At 37.0% G+C, this 26,920-nt stretch overlaps 1 protein-coding gene across 1 annotated transcript in view; it reads right to left on the bottom strand.

Moving 5' to 3' along the window:
• Positions 1-16,377, bottom strand: part of znf385c (zinc finger protein 385C) — a 123,648-nt gene extending 107,271 nt beyond the window's left edge. Inside the window, exon 1 of the mRNA XM_055052201.1 lies at positions 16,328-16,377. The gene's annotated coding sequence lies outside the window, so the exon portion shown is untranslated. The remainder of the gene's footprint in view (positions 1-16,327) is intronic.
• Between the last annotated feature and the right edge of the window lie 10,543 nt (positions 16,378-26,920).

Below are 26,920 nucleotides of genomic sequence, written 5' to 3' on the forward strand. Positions count from 1 at the left end.
CGCTGATTAGACATCACTCAAAGAACAGCCTGCACATAACTTGACTCTCTCGGAACATCCTTGTTTCCATCTTCTCCCTCTTATATTGTTCTTTCTATTCTTGCACTTATGTTGCAGTGCTAATGTGTCTTCATTCTGAGTAAACGGATGAACTCACCGTGAGACTTTGAAGCTAATATCATATTCGCTTGTGAAAGATTAAAAGGTAATTGTAGTTTTGTTAATGGGTAGATATAATGTAGGGCACACACAACGGCATATGCTTCCAAAAGACAAAGAGCACACACTTTATACTGTGGGTGACCTTCCAAGTAAAGGTCAGTGGCTTACAGGCCTATGAAGGCTTTGCATGCAATTCAAACCATTTTCCACCTCATCTGTTGTCACTTAGTCATCCTGATTAACTCATCAGGCAAAAGACAGAGCACCTGTTGTTTAGTGTGAGAGAGAAAATACCTGAGACACGCAGGTTTAATTGATACGGATTGTATGGATTATGTATTGATAAGCTCCAGAGATTTCTACCATTTACATAACAACGTGTTGCATTAGAGAATTAAAATATAACAAAGACCATAATAATCTGTAATCAGTCACCAGTGAGAAAAATACTTAGCACTTACAATGTCTGTCATATTTATTGGGTACACATGTATGAAAACATGATCTTATCTCTCTTTGCAGTAACAATTTTACAAAGAGCATTTTATAAAAACCCATCTTGTTAGTCATTGGAAGAATTATTAGTAAATCTGACTGAACAACTTCATACCAGGGATGTTTAACCATTCTTTTTTTGTACAATCTCTCTCGTGTAGAGTCTTGGTTCTTTTATTGTTCTCTTGTCTCTTCAGTTCACTTATTAGATTTAGAGTCTGGGATGATCATAGAAAAGTCCAGATTTTGGGTCTGGCAAATCATTTTTCTATTGATCTGACCATATCTTTTGGATTATTACCCATTTAGTGGTCAAATTAAGACCTATTCTGAGTCTTTTTGAAGAGTGAATGCGATCTGTATTTACTTTAAATAAATAAAAATCGTGATGTTACACATGCCAACGACTTCAAAAGCACTGGAAGCAGAACAAGTCCACGGCATAACAAATCCTTTACCACCTGTTTCCACATTTGTATCTTTATGCCAAAGAAATATGGGAGTGTTTGATTCCAATTATTTCAACTTTGAAATGGTAGGAGACAATATTGTTTTGTTAGTTTTATTTTTGTTTTGTTTTTTTTAATGGATGAATGGATTGATCCTTTGAGTGCTGATGTATTAACAAATAGATAAAAAAAATTAGCAACATAGGATTTTTTTTATCAGCTGTGAAAATGTACTTAAAGGTTGATTTTTTTTTTCATTTTTTATTTTCAGCTTCAAATTATGCTCAAAAAAAGTTTTGTTTTCTTTCTTTTTACAAATCTGGGGCACTGATAAGTATGGCCAGTACTATAATTCAGACTCTTTTCCCACCTTCATCCAGAAGTCATCTGTGAGTCATGGATGTTCAACTCCTCCTCAAAAAAAAAATTCCTAATGTCAAGCATTTTAGAGGATTAGTTTAGCTTAAGTTTATACACATCCAGGAGGAGATGCACATCGTCACACACAACCACAAAGGATTAAGCAAGGATTGTGTCACTCAAATTATTTTCATGGGAATTACAGTCTGTGTATGTGGCTGCATGAGATCAAATTAAGGCATAATGTCTGGCTCTGAGAGCCTGCAGATAGACTTGGATAAACAGGACTATTTCTTAAAATAGCGCTTTTATTTTTGCAAGTAAAAATAAATAATCTATATTTACATGCCAGGAGATGTAGGGATAATCTTTCTCACAAGACGTACTTTCCAAAAACTTGGTCGAAGCTTCTTATTCATACAGTTCAAGCTAAATGTGATATGTGGAAACACAAAACCTTTTGGTATATTTTAGTGTTTCTATCAATAAATGTACACATAGTCAGTCAGTTACCAACCTGTACAGAAGTGATGTGATTAACTCTACCCAAATAATTTAAAGCTTAGACACACAGAATGTTGAACAATCTATCTTAATGTGAAGTAAAATCCAAACAAGTCTACACGTGGGCTGCCAAGGACCCTGCCTGGAAAAAAAAAATCTGATTCATAAAGACAGCCTTTTTAGTTTATGGCCTGCCAGCATATTTGTTGGTGTCTCACATTATTTTATTTTTTTTCCTTAGCAGAGATGAGAGCAGCTTGATGCGTCACGCACACCACAGGCCAGAGAACTGATGTGACTGATGCTTAGCCTTATTCAGGAATGGAAAGAAAAAAGATATGCAGTGAGATAGTGGGCAGAGTGTTCGATATTTCTTGCCCTTAAGTATAAAATTGTGATGTCACATTGCAATGAGTCAGTCAGTGACTACGAGGTTATAAAACAAAACTTAAATTCAAAAGTTAGTTTGAGATAGCATGGGAGGAGTATGACAGTAAGCAAGGTCACTCTCTTGTTATAGACTAGGGTGCCCACTTAGTCCTTAAACGATGGTGTCTTGCATATTTTAGATATTTTTCTGCTCCAACAGAGCTGACTCAAACTCTTGAACTGCCTTATTAGCACATGTAGGTGTTAGAATGTGTTTTTTTGTTCTGAATATATCTTTCAATGGCACCTCCGACCTTTGATAGGATAAAAAGGACCAGCTGGTAATGCCTCAATGCAAAATGTGCAAGTAAATTTGCAAAGAAACTTGGGGCAAGTTGAAGTTACATCCTACTGGAATTAAACAAAATCCATTCTAGAATACTAAGAAGGACAGTAGATTTAGGCATCTAAAATGGTAAAACAACCCACTCCATCAAAATTGGAAGCAGCTGAATGTTTCGTTTCAATTTGCTAAATGCCAGAATAAGAGACATTATACTTTAAGGAATTTGTTACTTTCTTTCAATTCATAAGTTTATATTTTTTGTGATTATTATGCCTTTAAATTATTCTGGCATTTACAAAATGCTTAGCGTATTTTGACTGAATGTCAGACAGAGGAAAAGGTTATGGATGTTTTTATACAGCGTATGTAAACATCTGATTTCAACTGTAGGTCTTTAACGGTCTGCAAAAACTTTCTACTGACAACATATATTTCCTTGGTTTGCTCGTTTGGCACAATTTGGTCGCAATAGGTAAAAAAGGTTGCAAAAATTTTGTTTCCAGTTGGGATCAACATAGTATTAGAAAACACATACGTCCATACAGTTCAACATGTTAAATCGTGCTCCAAAAATATTGGTGTTACTTAAGGTCATTTTCTGAAAGTGCTGCACAGCCCCTCCCTGTTGTGTTTGTTTTTTCTCTAGGGGTGGAAGGGAATGGACCCTGACAGTCAACCATGCATGGAAGACCAGTCTGTTGTAATTTACAGGCTCACTTGTTTAATAAGCTTGGTCCTAATTTATTCATCCTGCCTTGTACTTAAATGGAAAAGGAATTACATTTAGAAAGGATAAACTCTCAAATTTCTTAGGAGAGATTTTTAAAGGCCAGTATTGTGCTTTTCAGCTTTAGTCTACATAAGAGCTATAGCTACCTTCAGGATGAACTCCAGAAAACAGGCACCACAGTTCAGTCGGGCAAATAGCTTCTCTGGCCACAGAGATAATCGTTACAGTCATTAGGATTCCACTGTGCTTTCCTCAAATCATTGGACACTCCATGTAATTAAAGCCAAACTGTCATGCTCGAGGCACACTGGCTTGGACAAATGTCTTCACATAAAAGTACATTGTTTCTTTATTGACTAAAGAAAACTTGAAAGATTCCCACAACCCTGGCCTTGTTTTTAGACATGATAACAACATGACAGAGTTGAGCCACTCTTTAGGTCTCTCAACCCTTCACTCTCTTACAAACAGGAAAAATGATACAAATGAAAAACCCTTTCAGTGGCAGATTACAAAAAAGTGGTTTGCAAGTACATGTGCATGTTTAAATTCCTTTTACCAACATATATTGGTACTAACTGAGAGTATGTGTTGTGGACATGTGTGGCACAGTAATGATGCTCCTAATTTCCATAATCCTGCAGGAAACATGTAAACCCTAATGAGCAAGAATTCAAACTTTTTGAAAGATTGTTAAAAGTGCACCTTCTGTTGATGGCACATTAGGTTGTTTATCAATAAAAACAGACTTTTAGTAGGGTTTGGAATCTGTGTTGTGATTACAACAAGAAATACACTTGTACCTCTACAACATTCTCAGAATTGTTTCACATTTGAATGCAGAAAGTAACTAAACTGAATTAAATAAAAACACCCAACTGCTTTTAACATCGGTGCAGAACACTTTATTATGTAATCTACAAAACAATCGTGAGAGCTATAGACTAGACAGGAGGCAGAGAAAAAGAATGGCCTCTCAGAACTGCTGAAATAGCATGGCAGGCTGAATGATGGGACAGCTGCACCACAAAAAAGAAGGATGGAAAGCAGGAGAAGTGATGCAGCGAGTGCTTGGGTTTATGTGCTGGAAAAAGCTTTCAGCATGATCATGAAGTCTGTCTTCAAAATGCAGTACCTTCTTTCTCTATTTCTTCAATTTGTATGCATTTCATGTGCATATTATTATCTAATCCCTTCCCTCCTACACCTCTTCCCTCGGTGCTGCTTCTCTGGCCAGTAAGGGGCCCAACATATTTCTTTTTGTTGTCCTGATGAGAGACATGAGAGCATGGCAGCAGACAGACATGGAGGCTGTAAGATGGCTGGTATAAGAGGCATGTGGGTTGAGATGGAAGGCCGAAGAAAAGCAAGACAAAGACAGACAGGGAATGACAGATACTATAAAAAGATAGACAAAATTACCAAATCTACACGAGCAGGCTGGGGTTCAGCATACAGCACATTAGTATGAAAATGGAAAGCAGCAATGCAAATGATATGAGTCATTTGTGGCCTTTTAGTGCTAATTTAAAAAGCAGGTAACACTGATTCATTCTTGCCTGCGCTAATCGACTAGATCAACCAAGACAACCCTATCTTCCAGCACCTCCTCCTCGTTGAAATGCTCAAGAGTGCACTGATTCATCCTCTCTGCTGGTAATGCCATGTTCTACATAAGAAGCTATATGCATGTGTGTGTGTGTGTGTGTGTGTGTGGGGGTGTGTGTGGGGGTGTGTGTGTGTGTGTGTGTGTGGTGTGTGTGTGTGTGTGTGTGTGTGTGTGTGTGTGTGTGTGTGTGTGTGTGTTTGAGAGAGAGCTATAGAGAGAGCTTCTGCACATTTTGGTTGGTGGGCAGTCAAGCACTGCCTACTGATTCACTCCAGTGCAGGAAAAGAGGTCCACACATCATTCCCATGACAACACAGTTATTGGTTGCCAATAGGAGCACCTCCACCTGCAATCAGATGCGGCTGCTGATGCTTTGCACATTGTCAACGAGAAAGCAACTAGAATATCATATAATAAGTACCACACAACAAAGCATGAACATCATCCTCTGAAAATACCTTATTTAAGTGCTCCAACATCAAAAAGGAAATAGATGCCAAGCCCTGTTTGCCTTGACCTTCCACTGCTGGGAGTTCCATCATCCAGCTGCAAAAAGTGGTTTAAATCTGGAAGCACTCCTCTTTGCCATCCATATGGCACTGCACTGCTGGGAATGGATTTAGCATATGCATGTTTCTGTGCGCAGCGGTGGGCCATGACATGCCAAACCCCCAGGCTGGCACCACTCTGTTCAGGAACTCATGGTTCCACTGTTGCTTTCTAAAGGAAGAGAGGGTTGGGTTCCCCTGACAGCTGAACATGCTTCTAGGTGTGGGATATACTGAGAGAATCAATGATGGTTAATCCAAGAACAGATGAAAGAGGAGTAAAGCTTCGAAACTCTGTGTTAGGCCTGGTGTAATGTAAGAGGAAGGAAGGGAGGAACTTTATTTACAATCAAACAGCTGTCACATTCTGTCACTGCATCAGGAACAACAAGACTTGGATCAATACAGAGTAAACTATAATTCTAACATGAAAGGACAAAGATATAATTTTCAAATATTTATCATAAAAGTGCATAATTGCGTTCATATCCAACCCCCTTGACTCTCATGTCCCTAAATGAAATACAATAAATGTGAGAAACTCTAGTCGACTTTTAGACCTAGTGCCAATGTCTGCCATTTCTCAATTTGTATAAAAGGCTTTTATTTAAAATATCTGGAATTACTACTAATGGCCATATCACATACCCTTTACATTGACTATAAATACAAGTAGTTCAGATGTTCTTTGTTCAATTTCAGTAAGCAAGCAAGTTCCCAAAAACCGTGATAGAGTTAATTGAAGTTGAAACACCACACTTGTTCTCAGCTGAAACAATTATCTTCTCAGCCCCCTTGTTTAATTGGGATTGACATTTAAATGAAGGAGGTAATATGTGCCAAGGACAAAGTATGTGGTGTTAACAATTACGATACTGCCTAATGGGGCATGCCAAAGTTATTTTGAGTGCATGTTGTGGGAGAAAGAATAGGGCGTACTCTATTAGCCAGAAACCAGAGCAAATCCATGAAGTGGGACAAGGTCAGAGCCACTCCTTCATTCCTAGATTTGCAGCTCAACATCCAAGCACTTCAAAAAACACTGAGTGGGATCATTAATATCAACACTAATCCAGGAGAAGGCTTTTAGCATGCACAAAGTGGCTGTCAAGAATATGCTGTCATTTATGTAACACCTCTTTTGCCATGCTGAAAGCTGAGCACTATGCAGGTCTAGATGAAACCCGGAGAAGTGCCAACAGATTGAAAAACTCTTTTTTTTTTTTTTTTTTCTAAAAAGCTCTCAGTTTTACAACATATTCTCTTTTCTCTTTGATAGAAAGACAGAAGCTCTGGTACTGAGGAAGTTAAATGAACATCTGGCTTTAGAAAATCAAAGCTTGGGCAAGGAAATTAGAAGAAAGCGCACTGCACTAGTAATGTGTGTCTTTAAAGCTCGCATATAGAGACAGCGAAAACATGGCAGAGCACAGGAAGGCATATGAGGTGGAGGAGGAAGGTAAATACTAAAATACAGAGCTCCAATGTGTGTCCTTCTACCGATCCAGTCCCTGTGCCGCTTTCCTTCTGAAGGCCCCAGTGTATCCTACGTTGAGCAACCAGGAGAACAAGGTGCTGTCTGTGACGAATCCGTCTACCTCAAAGCAGATTTCAAAGGTATGCTTCTTGGAATGGATGTGAATACAAGCCCAGGAAAAGCGGTGTGGACCTAACTAAAAAAGTTCACCATGATGGAGGAGCGTCATCACATACTTTATGAAGCTAGGAGATGACCCTTATAACCGAAGTCCCAACAAAGATGATCTCTTTCACCGTGAATTGAAGCCAAATTATATTTACAAAAATAAAAGTACAAGAAAAACAAACAAAAAAAGAACTCTCTTAATGACAAGTGATTGGCAATAATATTAGAAGTCACAGTCATAAAATAAGCTTTTAGAATAGGCTACTTTATAATGCAAACTGGGGCCCATATTAAGATGTGTTAGACTGTTTTATGGGTTTCTGATATTAAATTATTTGAAAGAAAATCAAACTTTTCTTTAAAATTCCCAAACAAATTCTCAGGGAATTTGTCACAAAGAGAAAAATATCTCTATGTGAATTTCCCATCAATGGGACAATGAAGGATATTTGTATTGTATTCTATTTGTTGAAAAATGCATTAATAGATATTAGATTAGGTACTACATTGTGTAATTACAATAATAAAACCCAGGTTAGCTCCTTGGTATAGTAAAGATAAAGATGCAAATATCATTTCTCATTTGAAAACGAATGTTTTCCTAAACTTCTTTGATAAAAAGCAGAAACAATTCAAGACTGGAAGTCTAAGAAATACTGTTTAAAGGGATGACATGCAGGCCAAGTACATTTAAGGAAATGTCTGTCCTCTTCCTCGTTTGGTGGAAAAAGCTTAGACGTCTCTTCTGGAGTCATCCATTCCTTTGTCCTCTCTACTTTTCATCACACTCCTTTTATGACAGCAGCTTTGTTGTGAACGTTAACCCAGCCCAGTGGCCTATGGCTTGTCAAAAGAAATGTTTTCTAACACGGCGCACTGAGAAATGTCTCCTTTCTGTGAGTGTGGAAAAATATATGGTTCAATTATAGGTTCTGTCAGGCTGGCATGAGACTGTGATGACCTGAACTGGGCTGCTGGGAGAGACAAAGTCAAGCTGATAACTAATGCAGTAGAAGTGGGGTTCACACTCTCATACAGCAAAGTTCAATTTTGTCTTTCAGAAAATACATGACAGTCTTTTCAACATCGCTCAGGAAACGTTGAATGGGCTGGAGAATCTGTAAGTCTCCAATCAGCTGAGAAATGGGGAGAGACATGGTGAATCAAAGCAGTTAGAACTGACTTGCTGGATCAGTGAGTCAATGTGTGCGTCAGCTGTATTCTGAAGGGCAAAGAGGGATTTTAAACTGGAGGAAGTGGAGTTAATGTGTGATCTTGGAGAGCACAGAGCTGGCCTCGTCCACTCTCAGCCCACCAGTTTGACACCGATGATAACAGGCCTCAAACAGCGTGCAAACGCACATCACCCACACACTCGTGAAACAGAAAAATGAAAAACACCTCAGCTTTAAATGAGAAAATGGGCTGTGGAAGATACCGCTGGAAAAAGTACACAGATGACTCAAGTTGAACAGTGTGAAAGCTGATGCGGGAAGAATAAACAATCTCACTTTCCAAAAGCTGCTTAGCCCACATATTGTAAGAGGGGACTAATCTGACTTTTAATCAAAGGCCAGGCCACCACAGTTCAGTTTGCTAAGCCCTGGTTCGCTGGAAGGAGACAACAAAAATGGATAAAAGAGTACAGCCGTCTGACATAAGCAATTTTTAGTCAGCAGCTACGTCAATGATGGCATCACAAACCTATCTTCAGCATTGTCATCTTAGCTGACCTGAGCCAACATTAAATTCCTGTCCAGACAGACATGTGTTTATAAGTCACTAAACTAATGAGAGATGTAGATGTAAATGTTTTGGTGCGTCCTCCTGCTGCAGGTTGTGTTACCAACTCAACCATTTGCTCTGTTGAACTAGCAAGAAGGTATCTGAGGCTGCTAGTTATCTTTAGCATTTGAAAGCAGGGGTTAGTGCTAAGAGAAAATGGAAATGACTGTCAGTCTAAAAACATAACTGTATCTCCAGGCTAAAAATATGACACCATCCACCAAAAAAAATTGTGTTTCACATCATCCTTTTATAAAATGACTGCCTCAACTTCAAATTTTTAGACCTTTTTCTACCATCTTAATCCAATATCCTACAGGTAATACCTGATATCTGTTGTGATCTTTTTTTCTTGACATGCAGGATCAACATGAACCAATAGCTGCAGAAACACACAGTTATCTATTTATGCCTTCCAGGGATTGTACCAAACTTTCCACCATCACCTCCTTCCAACAGCTACAGACTAAGAATTCATTAGTGAAGCACACTTCAGTCGACACTTTCACACGACAGAAACACAAAGTGGTGCACAAAGTGTGAAATGGCAGGAAAATTATGCATGGCTTGCAAAAAAAATGTTTTAAATCTGAAAAGTGTGGCTTGTTGTCATGATGTGTTGCAGTTATTGGTGGTCCTGAATGCAGAAAGGGAGAAGCAGCTTGTAGTTGTAATTATTAACAAAAAATAATTACAAGAATTGCAGGGATCCAGGGCAGGACATACCATAAATCCTCTTATGACAAAAACCAGCAAACTAACAGACTATAATGGGAGGAACCAGCCAGGAGTGTGAGCAGGAGAGGGATTTAAATACTGTGAGCTGATCGCTGGAAAAAAAAGACCAGGGCTGATGAGGTAAGGAGTTGCAGGTGTGAGGGGAAAGAGTAGCAGGAAGGCTAAGGAGAGACAGAGAGAGAGAGAGAGAGAGAGAGTGGAACAATGGGCGAGGGAGAGTACAGAAGAGACTATGAAATGAATCTAACACTAAAGAATGATTAGAGCTAAGAAATATAATTAACTAGGATAACAAGTACTAACTAGAGACAACAAAAAAAAACATAAACACTGAGAAGGGCTGAACTAAAGTAAAACTGAAACAAGACTGATCTAATCAAAGACAGAGACTAAGGAATACGGAGAAACCAAACCTAAAAAATAACTAAAAACAATTTAGGACATAATACTTGTGTCTGTATCTATCTCCCAAAGTCTAAGTATTTTAAAACAAACATTTACTGCAATTATTTTAGAAAGAAAATTCCCAAAATTTATAAATTCTGGGGATAAATTCTGGGGATTTTCTTTCTACAATCTCTGCACATTTACAGACAAGTGTGCCCACGTTCTTCACAAATGGTTAAAACTCCCTCAAACTGGATAAAGAGCATTTATTAATAAAAAGGGGAAATAAAACTAGAAATGCTGCATAACCTACTCTGGATCTCTTTGGATGTTAAGATGTTTCAGTGCAATATGTGAAGCATTCTCCAAGAAGCACTTCTAACATTTTAAGCAATGCTTTTATAAGCAATGCACTTTTTCTGAATGACTTATGGGGGATTAAACACATTTAAGAGGGCAGTTGGAGCATATCTAGCTCTAAAAGGACAGCTATTTGATATAATATCCTCTGTGATTATTAGTTTTATTATTAATTTAAGGGGATAATCTAATCTGAATATCATTTCTGTAACTCAAACAGTGGAAAGCCAGGAAGATGACAGGAACTGGACTGACACATTCACACTATCAGTCTGAGAACTAGTCATCTCACGTCTAATCAATTTTTGACACACAGTAAGTAAGTGAGTAACACTCTCATGTCTGTTGCTATGATGGCTGTTACACACTTTTGCAAGGTGAGTAACCTACACAACATCCAATGGAGGCCTTTGGCAGTCACCAGGTGTGAAAGTAGAGCTCACAGGAAACATTTAAATGAAAAAAATATCATTTCAAAACACAGATATGTGTACTCTGGGAAGCTGTCTCTAAAAGCATGCTTTTGATCAAGTAATTCGGCCACTACCCTTCCTGAGGAATTCAACTGAATCCAAACAAGCAGTCTATTTAGTTTTTGTTGTTTTTACGTGGCAGGCTTGAGAAGGTATACCTGGCTGGAAACACTAAGCCAGTGTTCAGCCTCAGAGTAGCGTCATTTACCGGCTGCTTGTAGCCATAAATGCACCGTTGTTTACACGCGTGTGTTTGTGTTAGTGAATGTACCGTTGCAACACTGGTGCTAGTGTGAGTCATTACAAGTGCGTGTGAAACTGTGTATGCATGGTGCAGTTAGGCTGCCTTCTGCTGCCTTATGTTAATGAGGAAAATCATTTCATAACAAATTAAAATTAGATTGAATAATGGTTGAAATGTACTGATGTAATTTACCTCCTGATGTTATTGTAGGTGCAAACACATACTCGCCCAATTTTTTTTTTTTTAACATTTCGCTGCCTGCTCTGTTCTCATTTTGGCTCAGGGCTTAAAGAGGAGGCGATGATGTGGCTATGAAACCAGGTCTCTCTGATTCTCCAGCTGCCTGACTGAGACGCAGGCGGCCCTCCGCCAAGTCTTCTCCATCACCTCCAGTCCGTACTGCCAGTCAACCAGGCGGGGGGTTGTGGAGAAAGAAAAGCCTGCTTGCCCTGAGATGGGCTCTGTGCAGCTGTCAGAATCTTTGACCCCTTGCCAAGTCTGCCACCCCCGGCCTCACGCAGGGCAACAACCACCGCAGGCCAACCGACAGCCGAGGGGCGCAGGAACGGAATCACCGGACTGATCCGTCTTGAAGGGCAACATTTTGTGCCTTTTATTATAGAAGTCACACTTTGATTGCACCTGTCATCCAAAGTCCTGTACATCTTGTACTAGTCTATGATACCAGCTTGGTCAAAGCACAGCTTGAAGCAACCGGCATTGAGCATTTACTGGTATCAAGACATACCCAGGTTCTAAAACATTTCCAACCTACTAAAATAGTTCATCAGACTATCTCAGCAGTTTTATATTCTCAATTACTTGTTTAGGAACACAACTGCTCACTCTTTCACAATTCTGTTTTGCACAAGAACAATTTGAAAATGTGGAAAGTCACTGCATTGAAACTAATGGCACATTAACTACGATTGTCATTAGCATACTGTAATAGACAGTTGCATGTCTGTTACGTGTTATGTGAGAAGATGGCCTGTCTAACCAGCCAGTTATCAACTTGTTAGATTCTCAGAGTTACTTTGTGAAAAAATGCATATCGCGAGTGACTTTTTGTTGTGTTGTTTGTTAAAAAAGTATTGTTACAGTGGTCCTCCAACATCATCAACAATACCTGAAAGGATGGGTCAAATTTAAATTGTTTTGATCTACTTTCCTTCAGCATTCCTGTGAAATTCCTATATTTCAGATTTGTTGCAAGCTGGACTGTTACCAGAGATCATTCCTTCCCATAGCATCATCATCCACAGCGACTCTCAAAATATTGATGTTTTCTTTTTTGTTTTTGCTGTTTTCAGAAAGTAAGTTTCGGCATGTGAAACATTGATGAATGATACAGCAAGAAAATATTTCAGAGACCAGTATACCTAATTCAGGATGTTTGAGGCATGAAAAGCACAATATACTACTATCTTTTGTTAGTTTTGTCCATGTCATGAGAGTGTTAAATACAACAGTAATGCTCTGCTTTGCAATGACGGAATAGTGCCGTCCACCGATGCCAAGCTCTCCTTCAGTTAAAAAGAAATCAACTATTTATTTGCTTTGGCATGGCAGAGAGCAGCAACCAGAAAGTATGTCACAATCTTACCACAGATCTTTTCAGAGAATTTAACTGAATGTTATTGGGCTTTTCTCTGTAGTTCCAGCATCCTACTGAATCAAGTGTAGCAGGAATACAGAAAAGGCGAGATCGGACAGGTCAATAAACCTCCAAAAGTGTATACATTCAATTTTTCTGGGCCTTCCGGCTCTTGCTGCGTGCTTTTCTCAGTGTGATGAGGGGGGTTAGCTTTCCCCAGCAGGTAATGATTGTTCAGATAATAGCAGCAAGAAAGGGGGAAAGAAGAAGGTCAATCCAAAACACCAGAAGACAGCAAAGTGGAAATCCAAACCGAAATTACAAAGTGAGCAGCATCAGCATTTGAGAAAAAGGGCAAAGGAAAAAATAAACAGTGGGGAAAGAAATTCCATAACAAACATTATAAAAACAATTTGCTGCAGTTAGATGGATTAGAAACAATCCACCTCCAGCTAGAAAGGCTGGGCATTCATTATTCCAGACTTTTCTCCTCATCTTTTCAATAACTTCTGATCTAATGTCATTCAACTGTTTTAATTCTTACATCCTCTGCATTGTTTCTCATAGAACATAAATTAATGTCACATGACCTCTTACTGGACACTATGTGTTTCTCAAACAAGCCTCCCAGATGAACAACTGTCCTCATGGATGAGGTGGGGCTACTTTCAAAGACTGAGCTGAAACATCTAATGCCTCTGGAATCTCATGTAAAATCAAGAAGCACAACTACAGTGATAAGACATGGTGGTCTAAAAGTAGCAAACATACAACAAAAACATTACATTCTGCAACATGCAGCACTTTAAGCTAATTCACAAATTAACTTTAAAGGTGGAGGAGGAATAAAATCTCATTTTGAAAGATTTTAACTTTAAACAGGAGTTGTAAGGTCAGAAATGACTTAATATAAATATTAAGCCAATATGACTCTTTCACTTATTTATTTATTTATTTTTTTATATATTTGTAGAGTTTTATCAAGAAGGAGTTTTATTGGAAGGTGGAAACAAAGAGCTGGAGGTGCGATAGTATGAAAGCCTGCAGTTTCATCCTTGGCTGGAAGAAGAATTTTAATGACTACTGTATGTTTCAAGCTGATTTGAATCATCCATTAAGAAAAAAAAATACATTTAATTAAAAAAGTGTACTATTTGTTCAATCACAAGTTTGCAAACTAAATGTGTACAATTCTTGGCATATTTCCTCACAGATTAAAATAAAGAAGACATGAAACAGTGGTAAACCTATCCAGGAAATGCTGATCTGGTCTGCCAAATACTTTAGGTCACAAAAGAGCTCGGAACAATATCTAAATAACTATGGAGTTTACTTTATGCTGTAAAGATCTGTGGTAATGATTCAACGAACAGACCAGGACAAAAATGGCATCCATTGGAGAGTTCCAAGGCAAACATCCCTGCTGACCAAAAAGAACACAAAAGTCCAATCTATATGCCTGAAAATATCTTTATGATCTCCAGGATCTTTGGAAAAATATTCTTTGAACTGAAAAGACTAAAGAGGAAGATTTTGGAAGTTTTCCATCCCACTACACCAGACGTAAAGGTTACAAACCGGCCTTTTTCCTCTTGATCCTTAGCAGCAGGCCTCGACTTGGCTCAACTTTCCACTGACCAGGTTGTTTAGTATCTCTAGTCAATGGGGTTGTCGTGTAGCTGGGCAATCTCAGAGTGAAAAAAGTAGCCTGATGCAAACTGTACATGATACAAAGACAACACAACAATAGAGGACATGGAAACTTCCACTCAGTCTGTTATTCTCCTTAAAAACTCCAAATACACTCAGTTGGTGATGTGACTGGCAAGTCAGATCAATTGCTCCTGTGACAGAATCAGTCACCTACAGTCTTCTGATGTGGTATTTTCAGCCCACATGGCCATCAACAACACATTTTTGTTATGTAGGACAATAATCCAAAGCACAGAAGCAAGTCCGCCACAAATGGAATTTTAAAATGTCAATGTGTTTATGTACCTTTTCCTATTTTAAGATGTAAACCTAATTGCCTCTTGGAATAATAAGATGTCATAAACTTTGAGAAAATTTAAATTGGCCAATTGATTGAAAAAAAATAAGAAAACACTAACAATATTTTCAGTTTTCATAAGACGTGACGCTGTTGTTGCTGGGACTGAATGCATTCCTGGATTGGATCCAGAGATGGATTCATCCCTGGCATGCCCACAAAAATACTATCCAACAGAAAAAGTCAAATGAAATAAAGGCTTTATTTTTTTAATTGTAACAGTCCCCTCTAATTTGTGTACACCATGATATTGTGGTTTGCCCTATGAAATGTGGCTTAAGTAAGAGCCAACAAAAGACTAAGCTTTTCTTAAGTGAAATTGCCATGCTGAGATTGTTATGCATGTCAACATATATGTAATTATTGTACTATAAACTAAAAATATACTAAATTGGTTGTAGTAGTGTGTTGTAGTTTGTTTTCTTGAAAGAAAGGCCAAAGTGTCAAAACGTATTTTTCAACAATAAAAAAGAAAGATCTAAATAAAAAGCAGATACAAATAAGTCAAAGAAAACATTGCACACTTTGTCGCAACAGCAGGACAGGCAGACACATTCAACAAAATGTCATTCAGCAGGAGTTACAGGCACATTTAAAACATCCAAGATGCAGCACTATTTCAGTATCTCAAAAATAATAGCTGCAGTTTGTTTTCACTTGAATTACTGGACCTCTTATTTGGAACAACAGCAGAAGAGCTCTGAAAACCAATCCAGATCAAACTAAAAATGTAGTAGTCTTTAGTTTGATTAGGCTACACATTACGTTTAAACTCATGACTGAGTAGCTAAAGAACAAACCACAATGATTTCACTCTAAAAATACAAGAGGCTAAATTGAGTGTTAATCCTTTATGTTGCAGTGACAATGTCCCTGGAGATTAAAAGTAATTATACATAAGATAATATGAAATTAATTAATAGAGTGTGAAAACAACAACAAAAATTATATCAAAGATATCAAAGGACTTTGAATGAATATGCGTTGTATATTCACACACATATGCACACGCAAACTTAGATAATAATAATTTTTAACTATAATTTCAGTTTTAATGGATCATTTAAGTCTAACCTTACGCAAATCTGAAACATCTCCATTCAATGAAAGATTATATTAATATTCTAATTTCGCAGCTTATTTATCCCTGATACTTAGTCTATTTGAGATGTGAGTGAATGTTAATTAACAGCAACAAGCGTCAAAAAATAAAATAAAACTCGTCCAGCTTAACATGCATGTATGCGCAATGACGCGCCAGCTCCAAAAGTTAGACCAAACCATGAGCACTCTTCTTCTTTCGGTTATGAAATTAAAACTTTCCAAAGAACAGGTATCGTTGTTTCCACTGTCAGCACAGCAATAGGTGCGCCTGAAACATTCTGGACCAAAACCCATTTCGCCCAAATCAAAACTTTTAGCACAGACAACATACCACTGCATCTACAGCTGTCAGAAAAAAGCGCTTTGGCTCACCGGCTCCGATCCGTTTCCGAGCTCCACAGTGCGCGTCCAGGGATGAAACAGATGGATAAAGACTGGCTGCCAACGCACAGAGCAAACCTGTCCGGGGAAGCGGCGTTGCTAAGTTAAACACAGTGCAAAACTGTGTGATGGCAGAAGCCTTTTCACAATAAAATCCCCATCTGAGCCCGGGGTCTGAGTTTAACCACAATATTTGAACGATTAAGTGTGAGGCATCACAGCCACATCTCTACATAGCAAATGATTAATGCAACATAGATTTATGCATCGAACCATTAGTTTTTCTCTTCTGATTTCATGGTGAGTTTTATTTTGAAATGTGAAACTAGATGTACTTGCTCTTTTCAAGACGCATTTTACTCTGACAAACTGACCGGCTGATATTACCAGTGAGCAACAACGCTTTACAGATTCCCAGAGTTTAATTTGGCTCTTCAAAAAAAAAAAAAAAGAAAAAGAAAAGAAAATAAATAAATAAATAAATAAATAAATAAATAAATAATAACAATAATAGTAATATCCTTAAATTGTGGCAAGATGCCACAGAAAATTGACATGTGTCTGTTGGTTATTGTTTCATTGTATTTATTTATTTTTTCACTGTCATTTATTTGTTTGTGTTTTAGCTGTGGGCCTATCTCATTTTTTTCTTCCACCATAAAAAGAAATGAGAATCTTCTTGTCTGACTGTTTAATGACCTGTACAGCAATACCAAAATGAAAAGAGGATAATTCAGTCAGTAATTCTGTAATGACTGTGATCTGACCTTTGTTTGTTATCTCTGTATTTGCTTCCAAGAATACTTTATACATTTTACTTAAATGTGGATAAAAGACTGAAATTCTTTGTAACTGTAGAATAATGTCCTTAAAACTTGACATGTCTCTGTAGCCTCTCAAACTCCCACTCAGGCTGCTCTCAACAATTTGCCCATGGTTTCCCCAGCAACAAAGGTGGTAAGATGTGTTCATCCAAAGTGAACTTTAAAGCCCATCTTAAAAAGCCAGCCCTTAATGGACAATGAGCAAGACAATATGAGGGTAATAGAAGAAATGAAAACTCTTCAGGCTGTTGATTAACTTCAGTCAAAGTATAAATGTATAAAAGGAAAAACAAAAGAAAGGCTTCTGAGAAAGACACAACCATACTATTTCATTCAGAAAATTTGTATTCAGAATACACAGAGTTCTTTGCTCAATCAATTTCTTTGAAGGACAGAAACGGTTTGGCTACCACTTAAAAAGTCCACATTCAAATGACATCGTATTCTTAAATAAAGTAATGACAGTACACTACAGCTTTGTGTAATTATTAGACAGTTTGAATTGCAAACAATTACCTCTCCATCTGAATAAAGCAAATGTAAAACTGTTGTAAATCTAAATTACTTTTGCTGATCTCAAGTGATAATTTGACATAACATTACATATCATTATGCTCAGGGAAGAGATATAAAATTATTTGTAATTTGACAAAAGCATGTTGAAATATAGGAAGAAAGAAATTAATTGCAACCAAAATGTCTTACATACACTGACCCTTTTGAAGAGAAAATGGGTAAAGTTTACTTCAAAGACACTGTCAGTCAGACTTTGGAAGTCTGTCTTCAATCTGTTCATTTTCAAGATGTCAGCAGCAGGACAGATTTGGATTTGACTGATGGTTAGCAAACAGAATCAATGCCCAAGATAGAAATGGATAGATGTGGAATTGGAAAACATGATAAATATGATCATACTGGAAGGTAAAATAAATCCAGAACTGCTAAATCAGTGATAGCTCGGTGCCAAGTTTGGTTACTGTTTGCAGTCATATGCACAAGTTCTGTAACCTATTTGAATGTATGAGCAAAAAAGAAAAACTCTTATCTAATTCACAGTTGATATATGTGAACTTAAAAATAATTGAGGAAGATAAGGTTGGCAAAGCCAGAGGCACTGGAAAAACTGCCAGAGAGGGAAATCACCCCACTGCAGCCATGCGGAGCAGGATGATCTGACATCATCCCCAGTTTCCTTAATGAAACTAAGGAACATTTCCTGTGTGATTACTGGGCTGATACCTGGTGAGTTAATTGACTGATACAGAACAGCTGAAAGGGTAACACTAACCCGAGGCACTGGTACATGTCTTAACAATCAGCAAGGTTAGATCCCACAAGTTAATATGACGATGAAGCGCCAATGGAGGAGATTTCCCCTTATTTAGAGAGCGAAGCATTTGCTGGTATGAGAATGTCAGAAACAACAAGGCAGAGTAAAATGCATTGTTTTATATTTAATTTATATTTATTAGATGTGTATTTTTCAATACAGCATTATATCTGAGCAAAGTTAATGCCACAATTAAAAATACTGCCAAAAAACTCACAGATCGTTGCGTATCTGCAGGAAACTCATACTCATAATGACAGGTGAAAGGTCACTGATTACTAACAATTACCAGCAAGTGGATATCCTACTCACATGTATTAGCAACATTTTTGTTTTGGTTTCTCAAGCATTACAATTAAATTGTCATAAATCTCCCTTTGTCTGTTCCTCCCTCAGGTGCCACAGGGACCACTGATTAAATCTTTGAAGCTTGATCAAAATGGGCCTTGATTGGATTCGCAAGCGCACAATGAACTGTTTGTTATCAAAATGAGGTCTCATTGTGATTAAAATGACTCAAAGGACTCAATATTTGTATTTCAATTATTTCATTTCATTTGCACTATGAGAAAAAGGAAGACACATTAATAATGTGTTGGCAAATGACAAGCTCAGCCGTCAACAGCAGCCGTTTGCCGTATCCTTTAACTGTAGTCGCATGCTAGCAGCTCCCAAACTGTCTTGAGTGATTTACAATGTGGCAATTAACCTCCGGTGGTGGCGGTGACTTTCAGAGCGTTTTTTTTTTTCCCATGAGAGACGCACGGCCACGACTGAGGAGCAAAGCCTCCCAGCTCTTCCCAACACACTCTATCAGATTCTTATTCCACAGGGAGCCCACCGAAGCAAAAGCTATACATATTAATAAGTGGAGACGGTATCTGTTCTCACATCTTTTTTCACTGGAGTGGCATACTTCTGAGTTGGACCACTGTCAGTATGAAGGAGCTCAAATTTTGCTATGACGAAAACAGATTGAGATAATAAAGGTTGATGAATAATAAATATTACATTTAAATATGAAATGCAATTTAATAAAGCTGAAGATAAAGCCTGCATTTGTAGTACAGAAAACAAATAAATGAATCTAAAACTTTGTTTTTCTCGCCTAAATTAAATGTAAACCTACTGGTTCTTAATTATCACTCTTGAGTTTTTGATTTTCATAAAAAGGTGCTTCTTAATAAAATCTATAGCTGTTGCACTTAAGATCAGGCCTAAATTAGGCAACAAAAGTCCAAATATGATAAAATGATTATTTGCTTAGACAGAATGGAAAGCACTCCAAATGATTCTCAAATATTATGCAGGGAATAAATTAAACTAATAAAGGCTTAACTCATAGCACAGTTGCCCAATTCTTACTCATATCAGCAGATCTTTTTATATTTAAATATGAAAGGCAAGCTCATGAACTTGCACCTTCACATAATTATAGTCCCGCTGATGCATCAGAAAGAAAATTCATAGATAAGGTGAACAGCCTTACTGAGTTTCTCATTATGGTGACATTGTTATTCTGTCAAAAAAAAAAAAGTATGCACTAGAGAAAAATAATATTCCAGCACTCCTTATGGTTCTGCCAGAGTAGTTTGAAGGAAATGAAGTTGGACATAATCAGGGTCTATTTGCTTCATCTGATAATATAATCAAATCTCCTTTGGCTACACGGTCACATAGATTTGGTTCAGAATAGATATATAATTTTCCAAAATGTGCTCATTTCAACAGGTGCTACAGCAATCACAAGAATATTGTCTGTTCACCATGTGTTTTACATTGGCTCAAATGCGGTTTTCCAAATGTTATAACAGTCGTGTGACATTAAACCCCAAGATGCCTTTCTTTCAAGAATTCATTCTGTCAACAAACAACAAACTTGTGTGATTTTCTTGACTGTTGGCTTTGTGAAATATAAATTTGACTTATTGTTTAGCTTGACCTAATTTTAAGAAAAAATATACTATCGTGGTGCAAATGAAAAAGCAAGCTTCGAATTTAGTTGATGAGTCCACCAGTCATGTTTTTGGACAGAGAAAGTTGATGGAGCCAGATAGAACCAGCCACATGAGAGCATGCAAACACCAGAAAGACTCCAGTCAAGGATTTTAACTCCAGACCTTCATCCTGCAAGTCAACAGTAAAACCCATCAACTCCCAGAGCAAACAGAACTTAGGTGTCTGTGAACATGATTAAATCTACCCAGATAGAGATTAAAAGAATCTTGACATATCCCTCAATTTTTCTCTCTAAGACGACACTGAACTTCAACACACTTTGCTAACTTTGTAAATGCAGCTTTCTAATTATTTTTGCCATTTCAAAAAGCACCAATATGTGGCGCTTTCAATCTGAAAGAAGTCAATAAAAGTTATATTTATATTTAAATCATAGATTGGTTTCATTTTAGAACATCTTTAAAATATTTGCTGCACCCCAAAGTAATAATTAACTCTTTACTTCATAAGTGGTTGCATTTGATTACGATCATATGTTTATAGACAATAAATTTACATAAAATTGTACAAATAAAACTTGAAATAATTATAATCTCATGGTATGCAATGTCATTAGTGGTCAGTGGCAGCTGGGGAATAATTTTTTTTTGCATGGTCATTAAGGTTGATAAGCACATTTTGCCGTTTTTCTGCAAACTTTCAGGTTTTGTTTCTTGACATTCTTAAACAGCAGAACTGGAACATAAACGCAAAAACAAACCATATTTGTAGTGGAACTCTAAAGTAATTTTTTCCTGTGGTTGGCTGATTTGGCATGAGATTGACTGTGAAATAGTACCTCAAAAGAGAAATGAAAACTCAAAATAAAATAATAATAATACAAAATAATAATAATAATAATAATAACATTTGTTATCATTATAATAATTATAATGATAATAAAGATCCCCAACAAGCCCAAAACTTTGTAAAACTAGCACTTCAAAAAATTATTCCATTTGGTGATTTGTATTCCTCTGGATATTTTTTTTTAGTATTTTACTAACCTTGTCCACCACTAACCTTTTTGCTCCATTTATTTTGTTAATCCCTTAGTTTTTCTTTCAACATTTTTTTTGACCTTGAAATACTTATTGTTTATTTTCTGCCTTTCATTATTTCCCTTCCGCCGTCTTCCAAATTCCATTTCCAACCACTCTCACTTTCCCATGCAATCACTTCCCATGATTTCTGCCCCATCTCTCACTCTGCCCGTCCCTTTCCATCTCCACCTCTCATTTCTTTAATCGTTCTGTTTTCCAATGAAGGTTACTCCTGCCTGCAGGGCTATGAAAATGTCAGAGAGGGGCACTCCATTTTCAGCTACGTAAATAGCCATTTCCCGCCAGAGCAAACCCACTTTCCTGCGTCTGACCTGCCGCGTTACACATTACAAGCCCACATAACATGTCCCACCTCCTCTTCTAAAACCTGAACACGCTTCTGGGGGAGTATGACTAGTGAGTGCTGCAGGTGTCCTCTCCACATACGGAAAAACTGATTCACCCACTCCATGTTTCTTTCAGAGGCCCCTCATAATTTTGCATGAGCTCCATCAAAGTGGATTTAGGATTACAATGTATTTCTGGAGATATTATTCAAACTCAAAGACTTTTTAATGACTGTTCAAAGGGCTTTCGACAGTAGGATATGCATTATTTCATATCAATAACTCACTAAAATTAAAAATCCAAAATCTACTCCGAATCAGAAGTTAATGATCTTTTAGAACATCTATTATTTTCAACAGCGATTTGGGTCCTCACAGTCACAAAATGTAAACAAACCTAAGACCAGTATAGTTTTTGAAACATTCATATTGAACCCCAGAGGAAAAACTAGGTATTTTTATATATTTATTAATATCAGTTGTGTGATGTAAACAATAGCTCAGCATTGTCAAATCTATCCATGAAATAGTTAAATGTGATTTTTTATTTTTCTATCAGAAAGCAAAATGTTTGGCTGGAAAACAAAGATTTCATCACTGAAAATATATGTATTTTTTTGTAATATAAAACAGTTTCATGAATTGTTGGGCCCAACAAAAATGAAGAAAAAAAAAAGATTTAGCTCTAAACAGGACAAGATTTACTAAAATGCTATAGTGAGGAGCAAAATTATGAACACTGTTCTCTTATCAAAACATGCTTGTTTTCAGAGGAATTTATATTTGGAAATGAATTTTCTGCAGTATTTGAAAGTATAAACACAACAGGAGTTTTTAAATAAGCACCCTGTCTTTTGTGTTTTACTCCAGGGTGCACCATAAAACACTTCACCCCTCTTCGTCATGGGGTGTGAGACTTTCAGGAGTAATTTTTACATTTTGCAGAACTATCTAAATGTAGAGCACACTTTAAAAACATGAATGAATGAAAACAAAAACATGATATAGTAAGATGTATCAAAATATTTAACGTGTGTAGATTTCTAGATCCTGCTGTTTCATTGAGGCAGTTAGGCTATTACTGATCATTCTCTTAGGTGCAATCCAGGAACAAAATGTGCTGAACTTGAGGAGCATTAAGTGACATAAAAGTGACCCAAAACAGTCAGTATTTAGGTGGCTTGTCTACTTTTCTAGTCCACAAAAGCAGTCTTAATAAATAGCTTTGTTGTACAGGTTTTGTATATTCATAATGAACAATGTATTTTGCATTCTAACTTTTACCCTGGAGAAAATTTACAATTTCTAAAGAAAAAAGTTATAAAGTGGGGGAGAGGGAGATCCTAGATATAAAAGGACAACAATAGAACAATAAAAAGTACTGCTTTTTTATGATAAAGTCATGTCTTAATTTTTGCAATTAATATAGTTTTGATTTTCCATTTCCAAAGTACATTTAATACAGCTTGATTTGAAGGTGGAGATCAAAGGCAGGAATAAACACGGATAGGCAGAACTATCCAAATTAAAATATGATATAATAATTATCTGAAAATCTGAATGACTCTCTGGAGGAGCTACTTTAAAACCAAGGACAGAAGAGATAAAATATCTCATAGATTTTCTTCTTAAAAGAAGCACTTTAGCAAGATTTGAAGTAGTGCCGGAATATTCTAATATATTCACAAAGTATGCAACAGCGCAACTGAAAAATGCTAATTCTGTTTTCCAGGTCTAACAAAAGAGCAGAAATTGACTTGTTAACCTTGCCTAAAACTACTTTGTAGTTTCCAACCTACAACAGGATGTTCATGCTACATTATAATTCATCTGCACAGGGAAGAATAACATGGGAAAGTGCATCCTTTTACAAACATGAAACAGCACATTCAATGATAAAAAAATAAAAGGATTTATGTTCCTCAAGGCACAAGGAAAAAGCAAATCCAATTTTGTTTCCATAAAAATTTTACTCTTAACTATAAAGTAACAAATGCTCTTTTAGGGCTGAGAGAGAGAGCTCTGTGTAGTTCACAGTTTTCTCTGAACTAGAACAGAACCTCGGATGCAAGTGTGATAGAATGTGTCAACTTGAAAACATGCTGCAGAAATCTTGAAACTGATTTTTAGCAAACACATAACAAATGTGGTCACCTTTTTCTATTGATTTTTTTTAAAACTCCTCTTGTTCCTGTGCTCTCAACATCCTGAGTACAAATCCCCCACCCTTTTGAATGAAGCAAGGCTCATTCATTTCCATGCTCAATGTCCCAGCAAGCCCTGATGGGTTCCATGTCACCCCTGTCCTCCACCTCCGCTCCTCCTTTCACTAACAATCTCAAGATCTCCGCTTTTCAATTTCCTGCAGCTCTGCAAGACAAGGGAGTGCTCCATCTAAGGCCTGCATGAGCCATCTGATAGCTCACTTCAGCAAAAAACGGAAGAAAAATCATTTTAACAGACTCATCCTGTTTTATTTAGACAGTACAGTATCATCTTGGAGTTTCCATATTCTGCGAGTTCTCTAATGTGGGCTTCAAAATTCAGAAAGTATGCTGTGAGGACCTCAAAATGAACCGTGGAAAGGCACTAAATAACCCACACATACATATACTATTTTTAAACAGTAACATCTGTGCAGAATACAAACCTGGAAGGCAGAGGAGACCTCTAAGTCAAACAACGGGCTATGCTAAGATCCTGTGAGACTTCCAGATATAACTTGACAAAACAGTAATGGAAAACCTACCTGAGTTGTTCAACTTCAATTTCTGTTGCTCTGACGGAGGAGTTGATGCAACTGATCTTCTGGGCAGAGATCTTAGAGGTTGTTCCTGTAGCTAGTTATTTATTCACTGATGATCAGTGGCACCATTCAGGTGTTTTGAGCCCTGGGTATTTCCCAACTTTATTTTCTTCCTTCTTCTTGATGTTGCATGAGAATTTTTTGTTCTTGACCAGGGAGATCTTATTTTGATACAAAATGCAGTTATTAAATAAAGGTGTTTATTAAGGGAGAAAACAAAAATCCAAACCATTATGGCCCTTTGTGGAAACAGTAGTTGCCTCTAGTGTCTTTCCTTTCTTGTACAAGATAGCTATCCAATCTAAAATAAATCCTAGGGTCCCATGTGTGTCCTGGTTATGTGGATCAGTGAATTAATTTCTGACAATTTAATGGAAACTAATGGGGAAAAGGTGGCTGATCTATTTCTGATACTGTATGCAGAGCTACTCTTTGTGAAGAGCTGGCTGAGAGAGTTCAGACTTGTAATGGACACTGAACATACATATGTTGCATATATTTTGTATTTGCAACACATGTATGAACACTTACACTGATCTATACTGAATATGATGGTGAAAGTAAGCCCACGTTTATTTATTTTCTTTTTGTACAGTCAGAATAACAAAATAACAGGGAAATGATGCTCACAACAAGATAATAGAATAATCCTGAAGGTATAAAATTACAGCTGGATCCAGTCAGACTCACTTCTTTTGGTTTTCTTAGTATTGCTGTTTTTTTAACAATAGATACATTCTGTCAGCACTGTCTGTCTAACATTGCGCTCCTGCTGTGCCTGAAAATAACTTTCAAATAGCTTGATCAAATTAATTGGCTTTACTGTTGGGACAGATGAGGATAGATAGACCATTAGCTATTCAAAGAAAAGATTGACAAGCTTTTTTAAAAAAATAATTACAAGAGCTGAAGGGAGATTGAGGGGTAGACAAAGAAAGCCGGCCAGGGAAGAGGAAGAGAAAGAACACACTTTGCAGAAATGAGGCTGCTTTGTTTCCTCTGCCTGGCAGGAGTCAGATGTTCTGCCATTCTCCATCTGGTGAAGTAAGGCACCCTTTTCTCATTCTACACAAAACCTATCATTTGTACATTTGTGGAGAGATGGGAGAACCAAAGACAGAAATAGAAATTCTGAGGGACTCTGAAAAAGAAGGGGGTGTGGTAGCAGAATGAAATGTATTCAACATGAAAACATGGCTTCTCTGCTAATAAAATGTTTATGAATAGTATATGGTTACTTTTCATGACAACAGTCAAAGTGACACAATATGTAATCCTGGGCTTTTTCTGCGAGATGTTACCACCACTCGCAGGTTACTACTATAAGAAAACTAATGCAATTAAAGAGGCTGAGGTTGAGGTGAAGAACTGTTGTTGCAATTTTGCTTACAGAGCAGGTGCTTGCATGAAATTGAGAGGTGTGGTAGAGACTTGGACCTCATCTTAATTGGATCTGCCCGAACTCACCAGCAGTTAATTTACTACCTCTATTACAAAAAAGGTTCAGCTTTGTGATAAATGGCACAATCCAATTGTGAGGTGTTCTCTCTGGGGTTGTTTTGGTCATTGGTGATAATCTCTGTGATAAGGATGTTAATTTATTGCTCGAGATACAGAAAGGAAGAAGATTTATTCTTCTTACGTAGATATTTTAATGTATTTTTTAAGTTTCTTATGTTTTTTTTTTGCTTTTTTCATTTCTAAGCCACAAGATTCAACTAAAAAAAAGAATCCAGATCACTAATGGTCTGTACATCCCAAAGATTTATCTTTGTAAAAACAAACAACAAGCAAACAAAAGTCTTATATATGTTTTTGAAAATAAAGGTGTGTTTATTTTCCAAACGAAGTTGATTCAGAAAAAGTATCCATCAAAGGATTTCCATTAAATTAAAGTAATGATGAAGATGTTTCACAGGCATAAACTGCAAACAAATACGGTACTCTTCAAAGTAGGAGTCTCACTTTTTTAAAGCTGAAATTACAGTGTAATAAAATGATCACTCAGACCCACAGACAAGCAATCAATGAGATAATGGTTTCTAAATAAAGCAAAGTGCTTTTTTTTTTTTTTTCTATTTTCTTTTTTGGAAGAGGGATTACATGAGAAAAAAAAACAATCCAATATCCTGATAAATATTAACAGGTTAAAATTTTGGAACAATGCAGGGCAGTTCTCTGCTTTGTGTGATTATTTAGAATGCTAAAAAAGTAATGTAAAATAGGACTGGACAGT

Source organism: Poeciliopsis prolifica, unplaced genomic scaffold (assembly GCF_027474105.1).
Source record: "Poeciliopsis prolifica strain line A6 unplaced genomic scaffold, Auburn_PproV2 SCAFFOLD034, whole genome shotgun sequence".
Classification (NCBI taxonomy): domain Eukaryota; kingdom Metazoa; phylum Chordata; class Actinopteri; order Cyprinodontiformes; family Poeciliidae; genus Poeciliopsis; species Poeciliopsis prolifica.